The sequence below is a fragment of the Fukomys damarensis genome, unplaced genomic scaffold (assembly GCF_012274545.1).
Source record: "Fukomys damarensis isolate Sample0158 unplaced genomic scaffold, DMR_v1.0_HiC HiC_scaffold_35, whole genome shotgun sequence".
NCBI lineage: Eukaryota > Metazoa > Chordata > Mammalia > Rodentia > Bathyergidae > Fukomys > Fukomys damarensis.
The window spans coordinates 4,761,599-4,784,372 of record NW_022900947.1 but is presented as its reverse complement, the minus strand read 5'-3'; the positions used below and the strand labels follow the sequence as shown (position 1 = coordinate 4,784,372).

At 45.8% G+C, this 22,774-nt stretch overlaps 1 long non-coding RNA gene across 2 annotated transcripts in view; it reads left to right on the top strand.

The window, feature by feature from the left end:
* Window positions 1–22,774, top strand: part of LOC104874651 — a 50,472-nt gene that overhangs the window by 1,804 nt on the left and 25,894 nt on the right. For both annotated transcript variants that reach the window (XR_783806.3, XR_783807.3), the window contains exon 2: window positions 13,495–13,616. This is a non-coding gene — a long non-coding RNA (uncharacterized LOC104874651). The remainder of the gene's footprint in view (window positions 1–13,494; window positions 13,617–22,774) is intronic.

Sequence of the window (22,774 nt, the reverse complement as noted above, 5' to 3'; positions counted from 1 at the left end):
CAAAACATCAGGCTCTAAATCCACAAGTGACAACAAGTACACAAAATCCCTAGAAAAGTCACAAAGAAAAGGCTCTTTCCCTGACCTGATATCTTGTTTAGTCCTTTTGATTTCTCCTACCCTGTAATAAGCCAAACTTTTGTTCCTTAAGATCTACATCTAATCCAGAGTCCTGGAACCAGTGAGTGTTAACTTTCTTGGAAAACAGGTCTTTGTAGATTTAATTAAGGATCTTGAGATGAGCAGATGATCCCAGGTTGCCTATGTGGACCCCAAACCCATAACAGTGCCTTTTTAAGAGATACCTGCAGAAGAGAGGTTCACAGACAGATGCAGCCACATGAGCAGAAATGCTGACACCACCAGAAGCTGGAAGAGGCAAAGGATGAGGCTCCCTGTAGAGCCTCTGAAAGAAGTATGTCCCTACCAACACTTTGATCTCACACTTCTATCCTCCAAGACTGTGAGAAATAAATTTGTTTTAGTCACAAAATTTGTTGTTGTCTGTTCTGGGGAAACATACATTCCACAATTCTCTTCCCCTCCTACTGTTCCACCATCACATAGTCCCTATTTTCTTGGCCTGTCTCTTTCAAGTTGATTTTCTCCTGGCCCTCTGTCCCTGTTTGGGCATTGATTTCCTCCAGATAAGTCACCTTCAGCTGCCTTGGCTCTGTATCTTTCTTGATATCAATGAAGTCCTACCCTTGTGTTCTTTCATTCCCTGATCTCCTCTTTGCTGTCCTCACCACCTTCTATCCTTGGGGAATCACACCTGACTGTGTTCCTCATTCTCCAAGGAAGGTTGGAGACCAGATGAACTGAATCCCTCCACAAAAGATGCTAGCAAGGCTCTTCTCATCACAGGGTCAAAATAAGTCCCAGGCTCTCCAGGGTTCTTTGTCACCCTGTGTCCATGTGACTAAGTTTCAAGAGATAGAATTGGAAAGAGTAAAATTGGTGGGGCATTACATGTGGTTTGAATTCTGCCAGTCATATCTCAAGTGACCACCACGAGGAGCTTGACTTATTCAGGAAATCATCTTAAGACATTCCATTTGCTGATTGTCATATGGGAAGACAAAGGCTAAATGTGTGTGCACAAAGGTTAACTGGTTCTCATGCTTGGTGTTGCCTGCCATCAGCAGGAGTCTTGGGATCCCCCCCACACACTTCTTCCCAGGACTTTCCTGTTATCTCCTGCTCCAGATACATCTGTAGGACTGCCAAACTCGGCTGAGGGCAGATGCTTAATGTGACATGAACACAGCTTGGTGCAACCTGAGGGCCCAGCTCTGAAGACTGACACCTCTCACAGGAAAGGCTCCCCAAAGTTGGAATTTACACCTGGCATCACTTAATCTCAGTCTGCAGGTGGTCTTCAGGCTCCCTGTCTTAATCACTTTCTTGTCATGGAGAAATGATGCCCAGCAACCAAAACTTAAAGGAGAGGTTTATTTTGCCTTACAGTTTGTAGAGAGTTCAGTCTACAGTCAGCCTGCTCCAAGGCAGAAGGGCAGGATGGAAGGGCCTGGGCAGAAGAGACCTGCTCACCTCATGGCATCCAGGAAGCAGAGAGAAAAGGAAGGAGCCAGGGAGGGAGCTAAACCCTTCCAGACCATGCCCCCCAGTGACTGCTTCTTCCAATCAGACCCCACCTCCTAGCAACAAACCAGCTGTCCCCCATAATTCAATCACCTTCCAAAAGGCCCACCTGACTGCATGAGGATCTTGGGGGACATCTGGATGTAAACCATAACACTTCTCAAATGTTCAAGGAGAAAGTCCCACAGATGTGGACGCTAACAGAAGGCTTCAAGAGAGCAGAGGAAGTCACTTCTTTGTCACCCCCATCCTGTTTGTGTCTTGTAGCCTCTGGACACCAAAAGACCAAGCCAGCTGTAGGCAGATCACAACCCACCTTTCTCTTTGGACAATAGTGACCTCAAGTTTTATTTATTAAGAAATTTTTGTAGGGTATCCAAGTGACACATATCAAATCTGTACTCTCTAGTTAAATCTAGGAAGCAATTACTAGAAAATCACTAAAAAAGAGGAAAAACCACACACAGACATGCACCCAAGTGGCAGCACTTGGGTTTGAATTCCCACACACCGTCTTATGACTCTGGGAAAAATCACTTCACTTCTCAGAGCCTCATTTGAAAAATGTAGGAATACCTTTAACTGCTCCTGATTTGTGTGGGCAGGGATTTCCCCTAAACACCCTTCACACCTTCCTGAGGAAGAAATCATCTGGTTGTTTGACGACATATACCGGTCTGCATTCTCCTATTGTTTAAACCCATTCTGTTGTAGTCAGGGTTTACTAGAGTCAGTGGTTTGCAAAGTAATAGATTTAATATAGGACACATAATGGGTAATTATAATATAGGACACATAATGGGTAATTATTTTATAATATTCACCAAAAAAAAATTTTAATGCGGAAGAGTGCGAGAGATCTGTCGGCTCACTGGAGATCTGAAGAATCCAGCTGAGAGCCTGGATCCCATGGCAACATCCAATATGAGTACAGCTGAAAGCCTGAAGCCCACAGCAATGTCCTCCTATGCGTCCACATCAGAAGGCCCAGGAGTCTTTGATGGGAGACTGAAGGTCTACACCAGAAAGCCCAGGGGCTGGTGCTGAAGGCTGGAGAGTCTGCAATGGGAGCCAGCAGATGATGCCCAGGTGAAGGTGTGGCTGGAGCTCCTCAAAGAGAACAGCAGCTAAAGCTCAGCAGCCTCTGCTCTTCCCAGGTGAGATCATGTTTGGAGTCCTGGGAAGGCCCTCAGAGGTGAATTGCAGTGGATGCCTGCAGGATCCTGAAAAAGGCCATTCCAAGGAAAATCAGCATGAAATCCTCCCTTCCTATTCTCCTTTTATTTATGCGCTGACCACAATCCTCAGGTGGGTCTTCTATGCCCAGAGCCATGCTGACTATCCAGCAGGGCATTCCTACTCAAGTTGATCATTAGTGAATCCACCATACACTCTTGTATGCAATTGAGAGCAAAAAATTTCTACCACTGAGCTACATTGCCAACCCTTTTGTAAAAACTCTTTTTAAATTTTGAGACAAGGCTTCACTAAGTGCCCAGGCTGGCCTTAAACTGGCAGTCCTCCAGCCTCAGCCTCCCGGGTAGGTAGAACCATAGGCATGTGCCACCAAACCCCCCTAGGACATTTGTCCTTTTATTCACTTCTAGCCAACATCCTTGGGAGGCAGTGAGCTGGGTGAGGAGTGTGTTCTGCAGACTTACACTTTAGCAGAGGAGGGCTGGAGACCAGAGCACTCCAAAAACTCTGTCTGTGCCCCTTCTTCCTCAATGTAATTATGTCCACAAACCAGCTTCCCTGCTTCTCTCTTCCTATGGATGAACCCAGACCCTCTTTACTCCTGAGTTTTTGTAATACTTCTGGTCACAGGAAGGTTTAATTTGATGTATCAATCCCAAATTCAAATCCTGAGGCTGCCGAACCCAACTGGCCTAGCATGAGACTGGTACCCTCCTCTGATCTAGTCAACATCGCTGAGCATCCAAAGCCAAGTGGTTCAAGCTCAGCTGTCTGGATACTCTTTGTTTTAGAGGTGGAGGGATATATTATCTTACTGTTGCTGCTACAGATCTAGCGGCTTAATACAACACAAATGTGTTATCCTAAGTACTAGAGGTCAGAAGACTGATATGAGCCTCACTGGGCTAAAATCAAGGTGCTGACAGCCTGGGCTCCATTCTTGAGGCTCTGAGGGAAAATCCCCTTCTTTGATTTCTCCAGCTTCTGCACAGCCTGCATTCCTTGTTTCCTGGCTCCACTTTGACATTCAAAACCAAGAATGGTGGGTTGAGTTTTTCCTCACATCATGCTAACACTGATCTCTCTACTTCTCTCTTCCACATTTCAGGACCCTTGTCTTTAGGCCCATCCAGGTAGTCCAGGATAAACTCCCTCTACTTGAAGACCAATGTTTCCAAAAGGCTCATGTAGTAAAGGCTAGGTCCCCAGTGTGGCACTCCTAGGACCTGTGGGCCCTTTAAAAGGAAGAGCCTAGTAGAAGATCTTCAGGTCATTGGCGTGTGTCTTTGAAGGGGACAATGAGACTCTGGTCTCTTCCTTTCTCATTGTCTTTGCTTTCTGGCCATGAGGTGAGCAATTTTGTTTTTGTTTTTGTTTTTGTTTTTTTGTATCGGGAGTTGAATTCAGGACCTTGTGCTTGTGAGGCAGACAGCGGAACCACTGAGCTAAATCCCCAGTCCCTGAGGTGAGCAGTTTTGCTCTACATCATCTGCCATGTTAGGCTGCCTCACCATAGCGCCAAAAGCAATGGGCCCATCAATCATGAAGTGAGACATCTAAATCAAAATCTAAATTCTTTATAAATTATTTATACAGATATCTACAGATAAATACAGATACTAACAGAAAGGTGACTGAGACACTCACTGACCAACAACCTTAATTTCGTCTGTGAGGTCAGTTCCCACACATGGCAAGTGGGATTAGGATTGGGACACTCCAGGATTAGGAATGGGACATGCTGGAGGGCCGTTATTCTGCCATCACCTGGAGGTAACTCCAATACAAAGGAGGGATAATCTCAAGCTGGGAAGAAATGGCTGTATGTCTTCTTGAATGAACAGAGAGCCACCTCATCCTTTTCATGTTTCAAACAATATCTGTGGGCCCGTTTCTTGTCATACCCCAGGTTCTACAGGAAAAGCAAAACAGAACCTCTGCCTTTAAAGGTTTTAATCTAATAGACCCTCTGATATCAAAAGCACAAGGCAATGCTCCTCTGAAATCTTCTAGCCCTTTCTACCCCTTAAGGCACTTAGCCAACTTTGCTCTTCCCACCTTAGGGGACTCAGCTCACAACAATGCAATCAACTGTCACCAAAAGTCAAGTCCTCTCCCCTCACCCCACAGGTTTGGAAGTTTGGTGTGACTTTTACCCAGTGCTTACTGTGTCCACCCCAGGAGTTTCATAAGTCACCTCATAAAAACTCATTTACTAGTTTCCCCAACATAATGGCAGAAATAAACTGCTCAATACACACTTGGAAACCTCGCTGTAGAAAACTTGTGCATTGTTTTGGCATGGCACCTTGGTTTCCAACTTGAATTTCCACCACCTTTGCTTTTTGACAGTATCTTCTGTAAGAAAGATGGCTGAATCCTCTACTTTTTATTGAGTTGGATGGCAAATCACAGAATAAATGCTTTCCCTTGCACTTTAAAAGGATTTAATGGGAAAATATTTTTCCTACATCCTGTTTCAAGGGGAAAATGTGATTTTAGGGGACATTTTATAGTTCACAACAGGATATTGAAGGGCATTTGGTTTTGCTTAGTTTATTATGACTGTGTTTCTTCAGCATGAAGCAGTGTTTTTTGTGATTATTTAGATAACTATAGATAGCCATAGAGTTATGGAAATTTAGGAATAGAAAGGGCCTTAATTATCATCCAGACAAACTCTCTCTGTCTTTCCAATAAGAAAGAGTGACTTGTCCAAGATCACACATTGAGTTAGTGGGGAAAATGAGATTGGATTCCTTTTCCTTCAGCTGTTCCATGCCATACACCAGTTCTGTGATGGAAAAATAAGGGTGGAGGTAGGAAATTTACAGAGGTTCATACATGCCTGTAAGTATTTCTGTGCGTCAAAATTGGAATAATTGGTAAGTGTTGGCATGTGTGTGTTTCATCCATGCATCCACACATCCATTCAATGGGTCATACCCTAAATATTTTCAGTGTCTACTCAATAGGTGGCACTGTGCTAGGTGAAGAAAATATAGAACAGCTGAAGTTCCTGCTTTGAAACAGGTTGCAGACTAATGGACAGACGTGTGTAATAGATAATTATAATGAAACATAAGTACTATGATGGACTGTCTTAGTTCCTTTTCTGTTGGTATAACAGTGTACCTGAGACTGAGTAACTTATAAAGAATAAAGGTTTAGTTAGCTCACAGTTCTGGATACAGGGAGGTCCATGATCAAGGCACCACATCTGGTGAGGGCCTTTTGCCGGTGGGGACTCAGCAGGATCCTGAGGTGGTACAGGGTGTCACTTGGTGAGAGGGATATGTACAAGTGACAGAGCCAAACTGGCTTTTACAGCAGATCCACTCGAGGTGACTCCTTCATGAAGGCAGAGCCCTCACAGCCTAATAACTTTTTGCAAATCTTGTGTGGTTCATCTTCTTAATACCTCTTCATACAATGGAGATTAAGTTTCAATATGGTTTTGGTGGGAACATTCAAGCTATAGCGCGAAGTTGGTTGTTTTTTTAAAATGTCACCTCTGAAGAATGAAATAAAAAGGTTGTATGTGTAGGGATAAGAAGACCAGCAAGAATAAGAAAGAGGCCTCTCTCCAGAAACAGAGTTGTAGAGAAGCTGATCTTGTCGTCTGTTTCTGGCCATTTCAAACATTCCCTTCCTGATGGGGTTCTGTGGGGCAGGGTCCCAAGTCTTAGCCTGGAGTTGTGCAAAGAGCCTGAGCTGAACATTGGACAGGGCTGGTTCAAATCCCAGCCACTTATTAGAATGAGATGTGTAAAGATTTTATCTGTAACTGTGAATTAAAATGAAAATATTTATCCACAGGGTAATGTGAAGGTCAAATGAGATGATCTATACAGAGTATATGTATAGGTCAGCTTTTCGTTGCTGGTACAAAATACTTGACATACACAACTCAAAAGGAACAGTGCATTTTGGTTCACAGTTTTGGAAGTCCCAGTCTATGGTCCTCTGGCTCAAGCAGAAGCATCATGATACAAAGGCATGGTGGAGGATAGTTGCTCATTTTGTGGCATAGAGGAAACATGGTGATGTGGAAAGAGCCAGAGAGGACAGCCAGGGATAACATAGACCCCAGGGTCATGCTCCCATGACCACCCAGATATACCCAGAAGTCTGCTTTACTAATCTAGGTGTCTCAAGCCTGTCAAGTTGACAATCAAGACATCACACTGTGTAATGCAGCATCTGCTAGTTACTAATGAAAGATATTAGTTGGGCATGGTGACACATGCCTATAAACCCAAAACTGGAGGCTGAGGCAGGAAAATCTAGAGGTTGTGGCTCAGTGCCAAGGCCCCAAGTTCAATCCCCAGTACTGAAAACAAACAAGATAGCCATAAGGCAATAGGAATGTTGAGAATGATGATAGATTGAACTTCAGTTGACACTGGCTGGAGCAGCTGGAGATGATAAGCATCTTCTTCCATATTGGTATTGGAAGGAGGCTTGGTTTACTCTCAGGCCATCCTATTACCCAGTGAACCAGTGTGGTTCAAGAATGAAGAATGAGCTAGTGCCGTGGGTCAGTGTTTGGAATTAAAGGAGCCACTTAGGAAGTAATGGGCCCCCATGGTTTGGTTGTCTCTGAGAATGTTTCTAGCATTTGGAGTATTTATTCTGGAGAAGAGACCGGGGGTGAATGAAAGAATCTGAAATCCTCATGTGTGTGAGCCAGTGATGGAGACCAGCTGTTCCCTATTTCTGTTTCGAGCAGAAGAGGACGTAATGAGTTTACACTGAAGCATGAGGATTTAAGCTAAACATTAAGAAGAATTTCCTGAATGTGGGTGTAGCTGGACTTGGGCACGACTTACCAAGGTGTTTAAAGTCAGTGCAGAGTCTCTTCTGGCCACAGATGTTTGAGTGTGGAAGCCTTGGCTGCCTGTCTCGAGCTCTTCCAGGCTGGGGTGTGTGTCACTTAGGGACTCTTCCCACACTCAGCTGACCTGGCACCACTGTGCAGACCTAGCTGGGTGCTCACCTCAGGTGCTCTGCAGCCCCACATTCCACAGATACCACAGTTGCTTGTGTAGGCTACTCTAGCAACCAAACATCTCGGCCTTTGAAACTTATTAAGACATTCTCTGTAGGGCTTCTTTCACCAAAAGCGTATTTAATATAGCTCGGAATTTCCTCACATGTATTCTTGTTGATGTATTTTAGGTCTCCTGTTATTACTCATCTTCACCTTCCTTTGCTTTGCTGGCATAAAGCAGGACAGCACAGCAGGATTCCAGAAGTCACCAGAAACCAGGTCTTGACCGCCCTGCTGGGCTTCTCCCTGACCCTCCCCACACAGCCAGGTTGATGAGAGGTAACTAGGAATCCTTTAAGCCAACAGTTAGTTTTCCTGTTTGTCAATAAAGCCAGCAAATTGCAGCCACTCTGAGTTCACTGAGAGCATGACGGAGAATAGTTTGGGATCCTCCTAGTCTTGGTAGTCCATGATGGGTCAGGTATTTATTTCAAAATCAATTGAGTTGAACAACTACCACTGATCAGAAGCTTTTAACAAAGAGCCCTTTATACCGACAGATAGCAAATGTAACCCAGCTTGTTTCATCCAACATGCACAGTCCTTTCATTCCCAAAGTCCTGCTGGTGATTATGCATAAGCTCAGGTTTCAGAGGACTCACTGTTGCAGCCCCTGCTACAGAAAGACTGGGTAATAGATGGTTTCTTAGCTAGTGCAGAGAAAGGTGTCAGCACTCCTTTACGCCTGTTTCTTCCCACAAAGGGTTTGTAAGGGACGGGCCAGGGCCAGATGCTCCAGAACCCACCCACCATCCCTGCAGTGCCAAACCTTCACCTTCATTCTAAGGCCCTGTGTCTGCAGAGAGAGCTCCTCCCTGACAATCCTCTTTCCCCTCCCTCATGGAGACCTCCTAGGTCCTACCCTTTCTGAGAACTGTCATTTGTCTTTGATTCTACTTCCCATGCAAGGGCTGAAGGGTCATCTGCTCTGCCCACTGCATCCTATTCCCCCAGTGGACTGGGCAACCAACCACAGGCCAGCCTTTCATTCCTGCTTCACGTTTGGTCTCTCCCGGCTGTTCCGTCACACAATGGCTGCTCCCTCTGTCCTTATGAGTTTGTCTTTATCTGCCATAGCCTTGGGGAGTATTGGTTTGAGGAGTGGAGTGGAGTGGAAATCCATTCCCCACAGGAGAATAAATTGCAGTTTCTAGTGTGGTTGACTGGTTACCATTAATAGAGGTAGATGATAATGAGGGGGATTGTGATGACAAGAGCAGCTTCTCCCTAACGCCTTTCTAGGTGCTTGGCACTGTTAGCAGTGCTCGATGAAGAATAAATCACCAAATCCTGTGCAGTAGTCAGTCTAGTCTTCCCCATCTTACAGGCAAAAAATATCAAGGCACAAAATGGCAAAGACACTGGCTGAAGGTCACACCGTAAGTATCAGAACCAGGCCAGCATGCTTCCAGGTCTGAAAGGCAGCTGTGAGGCCAATGGCAGAGGCAGCCAGGTAGAAACACAAAGTAGTTCTAGGTATTCTGCATGAGAATCTAGGCGTGACCAGGAGACAGCTTAGGGACATCTGTCCCTCTGGACTTCTGTCCTGGATGCCCTTCCTTGCTGGCTGATCAACATCTCCTTTCCTCCATTCCACTCACTGTCACCCACACATGATCCTTCTTAAAGCCAGCTGTCACTCCAGGTACCTCTAGGCTTGGCCTACACTTCCTGCCCTCACTGTTAGTCCTGGTGCCAGGACTCACCATTATTCTGTTGCCAGTCAGACAGGAGCTCACATTCCCATCCAGCATCCAGCAAGGAGCCTGGGTCCCGAGTGGAAAAGCTGAGGCACTTACCAGGGCCATCTCCCAGGCAAGGAACATTTTCCCCAGGCTGTGCCTCATCTCTGCCCAGCTCAAGGAGTAGAAATATGCAAAGGCTCCATTCAATGAATACGATTTACATAAAATAGTTTCCAAGTTTATTAAGGGAGCAGACAGCGAAAGGAAACCCGCAATTAAGGAGTTTGTGCATGCATTTGATATCTTTCCACTGGCGGAGGTATCATCTTCCTGAATTAATGAGGTCTGGGCAAAAGCTGGCGCATAAATGTAGGCTCCACTTTCAAGACTTCAGGGCATTTGTCATTCAGGGTAGGGTATGACTGGCAGGGAAGACTTAGGGCTGATCCATGTTTTAGCATCTGTGGCCAGAGGAAATGAAAAGGCTGATGCTATAGGTGCAGGGAGGGGAGGGAGCCTTTGTAAGTAACTGGCTATCCATGCACTGATTCTCCTGTCCACCATCCCTCTGTCATTGACCTAACTCTTTCCATCATCTGTTTGCTGCTCACATCCCTCCTTGTTCTTAAAAGCTCTTGGAGCAGGTTGCCAGAGATCTGGAACCAAGAATGACCAGAGGAAGCAAGGGCCAGGCTGGTGGCAGGAGGAGCCCAGAGGATTGGCCTCACTTGGGCCAAAGGCCGCTGCCCCTTACTAGCTCTGACAAGGACACAGCCTGGCTTCCCAGTCAGGCAGCTCTGCTTTTGAATCCTGCCTCATTCAGTCACCACTGTGCTTAGTTCATCTTATTTTGTGTGTGTGTGTTTAAGATCAGAATCACACTTAATCACAAGGGTGTTAGTGGATTAACAAGTAATGTTAGTAAGGTGCTCATTATATATCTGGCTTCGAGGCAGACAGTAAATATTTTATTCATCCTCCACATATTTCTGAGCATCTGCTATGTATTAGACCCAGCTTGGGCTCAAACACTGATAAGGAACAGGAGGCCCTGACCTCATTTGACATCCCTTCATCTGCTAAGGGCTTCTGCTCACTAAAACCCTTACTCAGATCAGTACTCAAATTGTCTAAATGTTGGAGACCAGCACAAAGGAAAGAGACTATCAGACCTAGAATTGAGGGATGGATGCTTGCATATCTCATTAACAAAAAACAGCACAGCAAGAAGGGACACAAAAGTAACAAGAAGTTTTGCTGTTTATTTTTTGTTTTTATGAAAACTCTAAGCAGTTTATAGAAGTAAACATGGCCTGATGTTTTAGCCTCAGGTACAACATCCCAGGCACTTCTGAAATCCACGAGGGTAGCTTTCACTTCTCCACCATGTCTCTCCCACCCTCAGCTGTCTGGCTTCCCTTTCCCTCCTCTGGAATAATATCCACAAACCCTACCTAAGAACATTGTATGAAGTGTGTTCCACTCTAGAAAACAAGTCCCTAACAAAGCCTGAGCAAGTGCACTATTTATTCATTCATTCATTCACTCACTTGTTCACTCAACAAATGTTTATCAATAGAAACTGTTTACACTGTGTGTTAGTGACAAAATGGTACAGAACAGACACCCCAGGACAGACACAACTGCCATGCAGCATGAGCAAGACTGTAATGATGTGGTATCCACAGGTAGTCCATCCCCCACCTTGGGAAGGGGCAGCCTCTGGGAGCCTAAGGGGTCCTGCACTGTCCTTTTCTCTCCTTTTTCTTTTCTGCTTTCATTCTTCCTTCCTCTCTTTTCTTTGGAAATCACCAATTTAAGAAGAGAAATGCCTGAGAGGTAAACATGGCTAACATCTAGCCACATGGAATAAAATTCCATGGACTTGAGAGAAGTTAACATCTATTCTCAAATCTTTACTGGACACTTGGATCTTTCCTAGAACAGTACCAACAAGAGGCTGTCTGTTTTTTACTTACATACACCCATGGGCAGGAAATTCAAATCCTTTATGGAAAGCTCTTCATACTTTGGGAAACCCCACTTGGTTGGTTCAGCAAATCTTTACAAAGCTCCACACATGTCCCAGAGGCCAGGTGTTCTAATTGACTCTACATAACACATCCTCCAGCTGCTCCCAGAGATCCTGCTCCTTTGAGGCCACTTCTGTCCTGCTCTTCTTCTTCACCCTGTGCATATGCCTGTTGCGCGGCTTTTGGTTGGGTCACCAGTGTGCCTGGGTGTCTTTTCAGAACTGAGTTCAGCCTTTAGGTGTGGTCTGACTCACATCTCTTTTGGGCCCCTCGTTCTGAAGACTGCTTCGGTAACAGGCTCAGGAGCTCATTGCCCTTGTTTTTTTCTAACTTCTTAAACCTTTTGAATCTTGCTTCTGTCACCTAAGAAGACCTAGAAAATTCCGCATTCCCTCTTAAAGGCTGTGAGTGCATATGTATGAGTGTGTGTGTGTGTGTGTGTGTGTGTGTGTGAGAGAGAGTGTGTGTGTGTGTATGTGTGTGTCCAGCCCTGGGCACAACTCAAAGAGCCCACCCATAGGCTTCTGAACACTCTTGTGAATGCAGCTCATTTGTACACACATTTATTCATTCTGCAACATTTATCCAATATCACCTAACGAAACTTTTGTTCTTTTAAGTACTTTTCGCCTGAATATTGCAAAGAAAACTGAAACTCATCTATATGAAGGAGTGAATGACTATCTCAGAGATGTTTCCTTCTTGAACTGGTTGGGGAATTATCCAGCAGCAGTGTGAGGGTTGTTTTCAATGGCTTCATCCATCGAGCTGACAAGACCCGAAGGAGCCTGGCTGACTCAGGCTCTGGAAGCACTGAGAGTGCCTCAGCACCCTTTCTGCCCATCCCCACTGTCCCCTGGGCTGTGCTGAGCTCAGAAGAGCCCCCAGGGGCCTCAGAAGCCCACAGTCCTCAGGCCTGTAACTGCCACTCACAACTTCTCCCTGTTACTGGGAGGGAACAGAGGATCCTGGCTTACCTCTGTTTCTCAAGGCAATTTCTCACCCAGGCTATATCCAGGTAGAGTAAAACTCCAACTTACTGAATTGTGGTGGCTGCAACTGGACAAGGATATGTGCACCAGGAGTCTGGTGGAATTGGATAGTGGACCCTTTCGCAGATCTGACCTCTGGAAAGAATGTCAATGTGGTGCTAATACAATTTTCATAGGATTTAGAAAGGTTAAATGGCATAATGTCTTAAAATGCTTAACACGGTGCCAGGCTTGTAGTAAGTGCTTGTAAATGTAAATGTTAGCTATTGTATTGGTTCAGAAAGCTAACTAACACAAAATCTCACACCAACACAAAGCCCCCCTTATCGGAGCTTGTACAGAGAAGGAACTATTTCTTCATACAGTCAGATGTCTAGAGTAGGTTGCTGCAATTCCAAGCATTGGCTCAGCAGCTCAAAGATGGTGGGGCCATTGTCACCGAAATGTGTCTGGCCATTCCCTCATCAATGCAGGAAGGTTGTCATAACTCCAGCAACTGCATCTGGCTCAAGCCAGGAGAGTGAAAGACTGCTCTAGCCACACCTGACATCACTCATCAGAAAAGAAAAAGGCTCTTTAGAAATCCATGAAAACATTTCTGTTTAGTTCTCAAGGGCCAACATGGATCACATAGCCATTCTCTTGCTAAAGAGAGGCTGGAAAAGGGAAAACAGGGCAGTCATGATTGGCCCACCAATCATGAGCCATTGCAGGAAGAAGCAGGGGTTCAGAATCTGAGAGCGATTACCATTGACCCTTACTGGCCCCAGCCAGCGTTTCCACCTTTCCACTTCCATTGGCAGCTAACTGAGTGGCTCCTGCCAGTCATAAATATTCAATAAGCGCATATCCCCCTGTGCTAATCTAGGTTCTCTCTTAACCTCTCCCTGTTTATCTGAATAATGTTTCCCATGTTCCTTGTTCCCCAGGAAGTTGTCTGTATGAATCACCACTGCTGATGACAACCCCCAAAGAACAATATACCCATTTCTGTCCTGCTCACAGACCTGCAGGTCTGCCAAGGTGCCTCTGCTCCAGGATGTCGGTTCAGGTGAGCTTCTGTCTCTTTCTAGAACCCTGACCCAAAGTGCACTGAGTCCCTAGGGATGTCCTCTTCATGACAGATTGGGAGAACACCCAAGACCAAACCGTGCCTCTGCATTCGAGGCTTCTGCTTGCACTGTGATTGCTCACATTCCATTGGCCACAGCAAGTCACATGGCCAAGTCTAACAAGGACGATTATCCCACCATCAGAGGGAAAGAGAAAGTTAATATCCGCTGCTCCAAATCTAATCAACCACACATTCCTAATCCAAGCTTGAGTTCAGAGTCTTCTTTGCATACCAGGGTCCTCAGCACAACCTTCTGTTGCGTCATCTTTTTCTTCTTCAGTCATCTCTCTTGCTCAGTGGATCACCAGAAAGGTAGCTGTGGAGGGAAGAAGGGATGAATAGGTCCTTTACAATGAGCCATAACCTCAGCCTTCTCCTCTCTACCTTTCTGAGGTAGGGTACTGCTAATTTACCAAGTTACCCAGACAGAGTTTGAACTCGAGATCCTCCTTCCTCGGCCTTCCAGAATCATGGCACAGAGAATTTTTAGGGCCCTGAAATCATTCTGTACATTACTAGAATGGTGGGTATTTGCTCTTGTACACTTGCTAAGCTCATGAAATGCACAAGATAAAAAATGAGTTTTTTTTCAAGACAGGGTCTTGCTATGTAGTTTAGAGTGGCACTGAACTCACTATGTAGCCTAGGCAGTGATCTTCCTACCTCAGCCCTCTGAGTACTGGGATTACAGGCCTGGGCCACCGTGCTGGGCTTTAAATTGACTCATCAATTGTAACAAATGGATCCCTCTAATGAAAGATGTTAATACTAAGGAAAAGAGAGTGGCTGGAGTGGTATGGGAACTCTATGTACCTTTTCCTCCGTTTTTCTGTAAAGTTTAAACGGGGCCCCAGAATAGTCTGTTAACTTAGAGAATAAGATAATGGAGTGGTATAAAAGGGGTATGAATAAAGTACTATAACAGCTCAGGAAACAATAATCAGTGTTCTCTGGGCACAGTGACAAGGAAGCCCTCCAGAGGTTTGAATGGAATCTTGAAGTCCAAGTAGAAATACCCAGGTAGAGCAAGAAGAAAGAAGAACCTGGTGCAAGGCACCATTATCTGTTGTGTGTGCTGCCCAATAATTTACAGTGCTGTCTGCCACAGAGAAGATGCTGGAGAAATAGTTCTTGCATGGAGGGCTGGTAACCTGACAGGACACAGCGAGGTGGAGCTCTATCTCCTAGCTAGGCACAAAGGTTAAGAAAAAGTGTGACAGGTACTTACTTTCCAACTTCCCCCATTCCATCCGTCCTGAATGGCTACCAAGGTATTAAAAGGTTCCAGTTGCTCTCTGGCTGGGGAAAAGCATCCTCTTGATGTTGATGTTGATGCACGAAAGGTAATTAGGTGGCCAAGAAGGAAGTGGGTTGGAGGCAGTAGCATCTCGCTCATGTTGGACCTTATAAACAAGCAAAAAGAAAAGTGCAAAATCACACTTTAGGATGGTTTTGTGTTTTCCAACATTGTATGAACAGCCTATAGACAGGAGCCATACTCAGGGGAACTGGCTGCCTTGGCCAGATATGAAAGCCAGTCTCCATGAAGCTGAAGGGCTGAGCCACAGCATGGACGGAGAAGCAGCTCCTAGAGCACCTGACTCCACACGCTGGGAGTGAAGCAAACCCCAGATGTGAAGCAGACAGACGGGCACTGTGATGCGGAATCCACCCTCTGTCCCTCACAGCCTCCTTTCCAGGGTTCAGCAGAGACGGGTCTTTCTTCCCTGAGTGTTTACATTTTAGAGTTCTGCTTCCGAGACTGGAGCATGTACCCGCACACGTCATCTTCGTCGTCGTCATCGTCATCTCGAATGTACAGGAAACTTGCAGATATAAAATAAAGAAGTCTCTTCTACTGGATCATCTGAAAGCAAGTATCCAGCATGAAGCCTGTCACCCCTACGTACTGTATTTCCAGTGAATAAAGAGAGCCACCATCGAGATTGTGAAGTTCACATCATGCATTCCAACATCTGGATCTCAGGCCACAGAAGTCTCGGTTCTGTCTCGATAATGGCGATAACCCTTACCACCGATGGTGCAGTTTAGGGTCGCACGTTGCCTTTGGACATCAAATCCTGTTAGTCTGCTGCAGTGTGAAATTGTTCCTCAGTCTTCCTTTGATTTTCATGACCTCAACTGTTCTGAAGATCATAAGCCAGTCATATTCTAGAATGTCCTTCCATCTGGATTTTTATCCTGGTTAGATTTAGGACGTGGATTTTTGGCAGAAATGTCACAAAATGATGCTCTGTTCTCCTCTCAGGTGGCACCAAAGTTCAGTGTGTCCCATTACTGATGATGTCCACTTGGTCACCTGCCAGGCTCTCTGCTGCCAGGTTACTGTTTTTACTGCTTTTCTCTTTGTAACTAAACATTGTGTTCCTCATCAAACTTTTCATATTTTCAGTAATTTTTAATGCTCTGGGTTCCCGATTCTTTATGCTGTGGTATATGATTAATAATGCTATTTATTTATGTTGAAATTGTTCTAGAAATTCTAGACACAGTATCTTTTCTTGCTTTTCCCATTGTTCTTTTGAGCACTTACTATTTGGATAGCAAGATGTTCCAGGCTCATTCCTGCCTTCTCCAAGTGTTTCTCCTTTTTTTTTTTTTAAATTGCAAATGTAATTTAGAAGCTAAAATCTGATCACTGTGGATCTCCCTGTATTCAGAATGTTAGAGCTCAGGTTGAGTAGAAATGATTAAGGAAGATGTGTGTTTGCACATTCCCAGGTGTGAGTATGTATATACACCTGTATTTTCCACCTATACCTATTTCTTTTTCTACTTAGACATCAACCACTGGGAGTTCTCCTCAGCACCTCTGATTACAATCCAGCCCCTGGGGATAACCCCAGGTTTCCCTTTCCTTGTTTGTAGCTTGATTCCCCAACAGTGTAAGTCCCTTCTCCTCATCTTAATAGATCTGCTTACCTGATTGGGGCCCTGTGCATGCCCCACCTGCACCTCCATCCCCACTCCTTCCTCACAGGGTGTTACACTGTTCCATCTCGGCCGACAGCCAGTGCGAGGCCTTCTACCTTAACAGACATTGTCCTCCTGCTGCTGGGCATCTCTCGAGGGTCGCTGTCCTCAGCTCTGACTGGATTCCCTGCATGAGTAGGCAAGGCTTTCTCCCTTAAACCAGCGTTGCAGACCTCATACAGGCAGCCCTGCCGCACGGGCACCCTTGTCCCTCGCTCTACTTTTCCACCCGACCAACTGAATGAACATGGACAGCCTGAATCAGCTCTGCCCAAGATGGGCGCAGAACCTGCCCTTCTGGACGGATACATCTATTTTCACAGTCTTTGACTCTGCCTTTTTCAAAACCCAGGCAGAAAGTGAAAATCACTTACTTCCCCTAAATTCCTATGCTGTGCTGGAGCTCAAAGGCCCCTGCTTCCTTCATGCCTCTCTATTGTTGTGAATGATCTTTTTAAAGTGCCATTGAACTTGGTTTACTAGTATTCTGTTGACTGAGGATATTGGCCTGAGAATTTCCTTTTTATTGTTGCGTCTTTGGTTATAGTATTAGTGTAACAATGGCCTCATAAGATGATCTTGAAATATTTTTATCTGTTCAATTTTTTAGGAAGAAGCAGTACTAGTTCTTTAAATGTTGAATTCATCAGTGAAGCCATCAAGCTCTGAGCTTTTCTTGGATGAGAGTTTTTATTACTGATTCAACTCCATCTCTTACCATTGATCCATTCTGATTTTTTATTTCTTCATTACTCAGTCTTGGTAAGTTGCATATATCCAGAAATTTCTCCATTTTTCCAGGTTATTCAATTTTTTTGGTGTACAACTGTTCACAACAGTCTCTTATTCTGCGTAAATCTGTGGTATCGCTTTTTCATCTCTGATTGTATTTAAGTCTTTTTTCCTTAGCCTAGCTGAAAGTTTGTTGATTTTGTTTATATTTTCAAAAAACCAACTTTTCATTTCATTGAACTTTCCTATTAAAGCTTCCATGTCCTTTATTTCTGCTCTGATCTTTATTATATCCTTCCTCTCACATTCTGGGCTGTGTTTGTTCTTGTTTTTCTAGTTCCTTGAGGTGCATCATTAGGTTGTTTACTTGAGATCTACTTTTTTTCATGTCTTTGTTTATTGTGATAAACTTCCATCTGAATGTTGCCTTTACTGTATCTTAGAGGTATTGGTGTGTTGTGCTTCTATTTTCATGGGTCTCAAGAAAATTTGCAATTTCCTTTGTGATTTCCTCCCTGACCTTCTGATTGTTCAGAGTTGTTTAATTTTTATATGCTTATAAAGTTTCTGAACTTCTTCCTGTTGTTGATTTCTTGTTTTATAATACTGTAGCCAGAAAAAGGTCCACAGAATCATTCCATCTTCTTAAATTTGTTCAGGCTTATTCTGCAGCAGTGTATGGTTGTCCCTGCGGAGGGCTCCGGCTGGTGAGGAGGGCGTGTTTGCAGCTACTGCGGGGAGGTCCTGCAAATCCGGAGGATTCCCTTCTCCGCTTTTGCACAGCCTCTTCCTTCTGCTTTTCGCTGTCCCCAGATTTGATAAAACCATTCATTTCAAATGTTTCTAACTCTAGGAAGTCTTCTTAGACCCATACACTTGAGCCCTAGTTAATCCTTTTTCTCTCTGTGCTATTTAGCTTTTGCTTTTTCATTATTGAAAATATTGTCCATCTCTCCTACAATAGACTGAAACTTAATTCTTTGAGAGAAGCCATTCAAGTATTTATTGAGCCCCTACCATTGTAAGGCTCTGTGCTAAGTACTAGTGATGAAGTAGAGAACAAGATGAAGCTCTTTTCCTCAAAGAGCTTGCAATCTAGTGGAAAATTTCAGTAAATAAGCAATCCTGTACCACGGTGCCGGCATGGTGCTAGGCACATGGAGGGTGTTCAGTGGATGCTTGTGGAAATGTGTAGGACGGGTGATGTCACAGCGTGGGATATGGTACTCAACTCTCTGATGGAATCTTTTCTTTCTAATGATGATAATGTTAGGAATGGTGATAACAGTAATATTATTATTACCAATAACAGCCCGTGTGTTTATCAAGGACTTGCTGTATGTAGAAAAGCTTATCATTAACTCTCTTTTGTAATCTTTATAAGCACATTCCCAGATAACCACAGGTCCACAACTGCCTGTGATTTCAAAATTCAAGGATCTCCTAAAATAGAGAATTTGTTTGTGACTAAAACCCAGCCCGCAACAAAATTTGTAACGTCCTCATCAACAACTTCATCCAACTCAAAAACCTAACCAGACTTCAGTTTGTTAGAATTTGTCTGGCAAAACCTGACCAGAAGTAACATGAGGTTATTATGGTCCTTTATTTGTCCTACTTGGTCTGACCATTTGCTGCTGTCACAGAAGTGCGGTTATATTTAGTTGACTGTAGGGTGTTGCTCCAGTCCTCAGTGGCATTTTATGTGACCAGTAATGCATGTATCAGAAAGATTCAGAATCCTGACACATTTTCCCTAAGGGTTGTGAACAAGACTGAGTCTGTCCTGTTATCATCCTCTTTTGGCCCATAGAAGCCAAGGGACTCACCCAAGGTCACTCCGTAGACCCAGGCGCTCACCGAGGCAGTCTGGCTTCAGAATGCACGCTAATACAATGAAGCCTTCCAGTCTCCCCCACGGCTGCCTAGCACCCTTCATCTGCCATTCAGCCGTATGTATGCAGCACCTGTCATGTGTGGGTGCTGTGAATCCTAGGAGGAGTAAAGCACAGTCCTTGACCTGTAGGAGCTGGGGACAGGCAGGCACACATATAAGAAGGGAAGAGAGCCTTGTGTTATTCCTCTGTTCATTGCTGTGACAAACTACTGTGATAAACAACTTAAAGAAGGAACGCTTCATTTTAGCTCACAGTTTCAAAGGTCTCACTCCATGGTCACCTGGCTCCCTCACTTTAGGCTTGTGGTGAGGGGAAACATGGTGATGGAAGGCTGAGGAAAGCTGCTCTCCTCATGGCAGCCAGGAAACACAAGGAATAAGGAAGAGCCAGAGAGGAAGGGGCCAGGGCCAAGTGATACCCTTCAGAGGCACAGCCCCAATACCTAGTTCCTCCACCTGGGGCCCCTTCTAGCAGCCCATTCAACTATGAGCTCATCAACCCTCTGATGAGGTCCAGTCACCTCTAGGCCCCACCTGCTGGGAGTCCTTGGGGTCCCTTCATGTTGGAACTGTAACAAGTGTCCTCTGGGCCGCACTGTGCCACGCCACTGTGAGCCGCTGCTGTGAACACTGCCCATCTCTGCCCTTGGACACCTGGGCTATCTCTACTGGCTCTACATGGCCATCCTCCCTCCAGGTCTCCCTCTTGCAGCCTTCTTCACAGGGCCACCCTGGGCTGCGGGAGCCTCTCCTGCACTGGCAGTGAAAGCCAGGAGTTCCTGGAAGTCTGTGTCCCTCCCACACTTGTTCGGGTGAGGCCAAACAGCAGAAGAGCCGGAGAGACCATGACCCGTTTTCTCTTGGGAGTTCCTGGGTGGACCAGGCGGACGACTGGGCCTTCTCCTAACAGATGCCCTGGCTTGGCACCTTCCGTTTCCTGTTCTGCCGCTGGTGCTGGCTTTCTCTAGGCAGCACGTCCTTTGTAAATCCTGTGGCCACTAGCTCAGCTGAGAGCCATCCTGGGGAAGCCCTGTGCATGCCCCCTCCAGAGGTGCTGTGCACAGCCAGCACTGTTAAGGGAGAGAGGTGGAGCAGACTTCTCAGTGACCCAGAGGGGGACAGGACCTTGGGGGAGGCTGGAAGCTCCTCAGGCAGGAAAGGCGGGGAAGAGAGCTCCACACAAGGGGGCGGAGTGTGAGCTGTCAGGATGGGGAGGTCAGGGAGTTGGGGGAAAGATTAGGAGAGAAAATTGGTGATTGGGGCCAGACCCCATGCTCTTACCTTTCCACCGACTTTCTCAGAATGTCCTCCCCCTCCCCTAACACGCACGCAAGCACGCATGCTCTCGGCTTTTCCCCTGAAACTGAGCGGATCCCGCAGGCCCAAGCAAATGTCTGTGCGGTGACTTTATGTCACTACTCCAGGCGGCCCTCCAGTATTTTACTTATACACTAAAAAGAGAAGATAAATAAAGATAATCATGCAGTTGGCCTCAGCTCGAAATGAACGAAACGTTTCACAGGACTGCTCCCTTTTGGGAAGGCTCCCGCACCCCCACAGGGCCCAGGTAAGCAGCCAGCGCAGACACCCGCGTCCTCTCATTTCCGTGGACACCTCCGGACAGCGGCTGCCACTGCGTCAGGACGTCTGGCCTGGCCGGGTCCCTCACGCCCTGAAGTGGGGCCACACCTAGAAGGGTCGCTGCAGGCAGGGTGGAGTAGACCACGGGCGGGGCGGGAAGGGCCACAAAGGCGGGGATCAACACAGTCCCCACTCCAGGCCACTGGGAGGCGAGGCGCTGCGATTTAGTTGGTGCGGTCTGGCTGGGTTTGCGCCTGCGGTGTGGCGTCTGTCAGCTTTTCCTGCGCCTCGGCAGTAGTGAGGAATGCAAGTGTGGTCTGCGAGCAAGGCGCTTGTCTAACTCCTTAGCTCGATCCACCCAGTCCCTCCTGAGAGCTCAGAGCCGTGCGGGACACATGGCCTATGACAAAATGGAGAGACAGGCGCAGGCCCGACTTCCAGGGCTCAGAGCTCGCAGCCTCAGTGGCCTCGGAGCCTGCTTTAATTTCTGGCATTTCATTTATCTTGTTTTCATTTTTTATTTTTGTACCAAGGATCAGTTGTTGTTTTGAGACAGGGTCTCACTTTTGAGTGCAGCTGGCCTTGAACTCATTATGTAGCCCAGGCTGGCCTTGGACTTGTAGCAACCCTCCTGCCTCTGCCTCCCGAGGGCTGGGATCACAGGCATGCACCACCATGCCAGGCCATTTCATTTATCTTGTGGAGTTTTCCTTTTGCATTTGTTTTGATTATGAAAAGATGGCCCGTTGAAACAGTCACATGCTGCACAACATTTCTGCTAAGAGCAGGTAGGATGGCAGTGTATAGGAGCTAAAAGAATCCCTGTTGCTTAGCAGCGTCCCTGCTGCTGTCCATAGGAGATGCAACACGGGGCTGTGGTGACTGTAGGCCAGTCTATAGCTTTGCTTTGGGGAACCAGGCACAGCCCTCATAGTAAATGCTTAAAAACACAGCAATACTTCATGCATTATAAACAGCCTCCTCAAAAAGGACTTCTTAAAATGTATTTTGATTTTGTTTTTAATTGTCTACAAGGCACGAATTTATAATGGCTCTGATCTCTTAGGAATAATTAAGGGTACTGGGAAATTCCTACAAAGTGAGAAAATTTAAATCGTTTTCACCTGTAACGAGATTTTTAGGGATAATTCATTGAGCAATTTAATGATGTTGACACAGTGGTACCTTCTGTGGACATTTAATTAAACATTTATTAGTTTTGACTGCTGTTTGCTTTCTCCTGCTGAAACCAAGAATCCCTTTTCCAAGTCTCCAGAGTTTTTGTTGGAAAGCTCTCCCAGAGGCTTGTGCCCAGGCCTTTGCCTAGGTAGTGGGAGAATGGCCCTGCCCACCTGGGCCTACACCCATAGAATGGGGCCTCCATCTTGCTCAGATTCTCGCAGCCTTTGCTAGGCTGTCAGTTTCTTCTCTGCCACTCACTGGGAGTCCTGGTGGGAGGACCCTTGTGGGTATTGGTTGAACTGTGACTATCTCATTGGGGAGAGGGACACAAGGCACAAAACGTACCAGAAAGGGGGTGAGAAGTCCTGACATGGCTCAGTTAACTCTGGCAACTGTCACACAACACATAACTAGGTGGCTCAGGCAACAGGCATTTAATTTTCACAGTTCTGGAGGCTGAAAGTCCAAGACCAAGGTGCCGGAGGCTTCCATTTCTGGGCAGGACTCTCATCCTGGCTTGCAAATGTCCTCTTTCTTGCCATGTCCTCATGGGGCAAACAGGTATAGGCAAGCTTACCTCTAATCCTAATCCTGACCCAAACATTCACCCTAGTGCTCTAGTCTCTTTCTATAAAGGTACTGATTCTATCCTCACCACTTCATCAAACCTACTTCCTCCAAAGGCCCCCACCTACAAATACCAGCACAC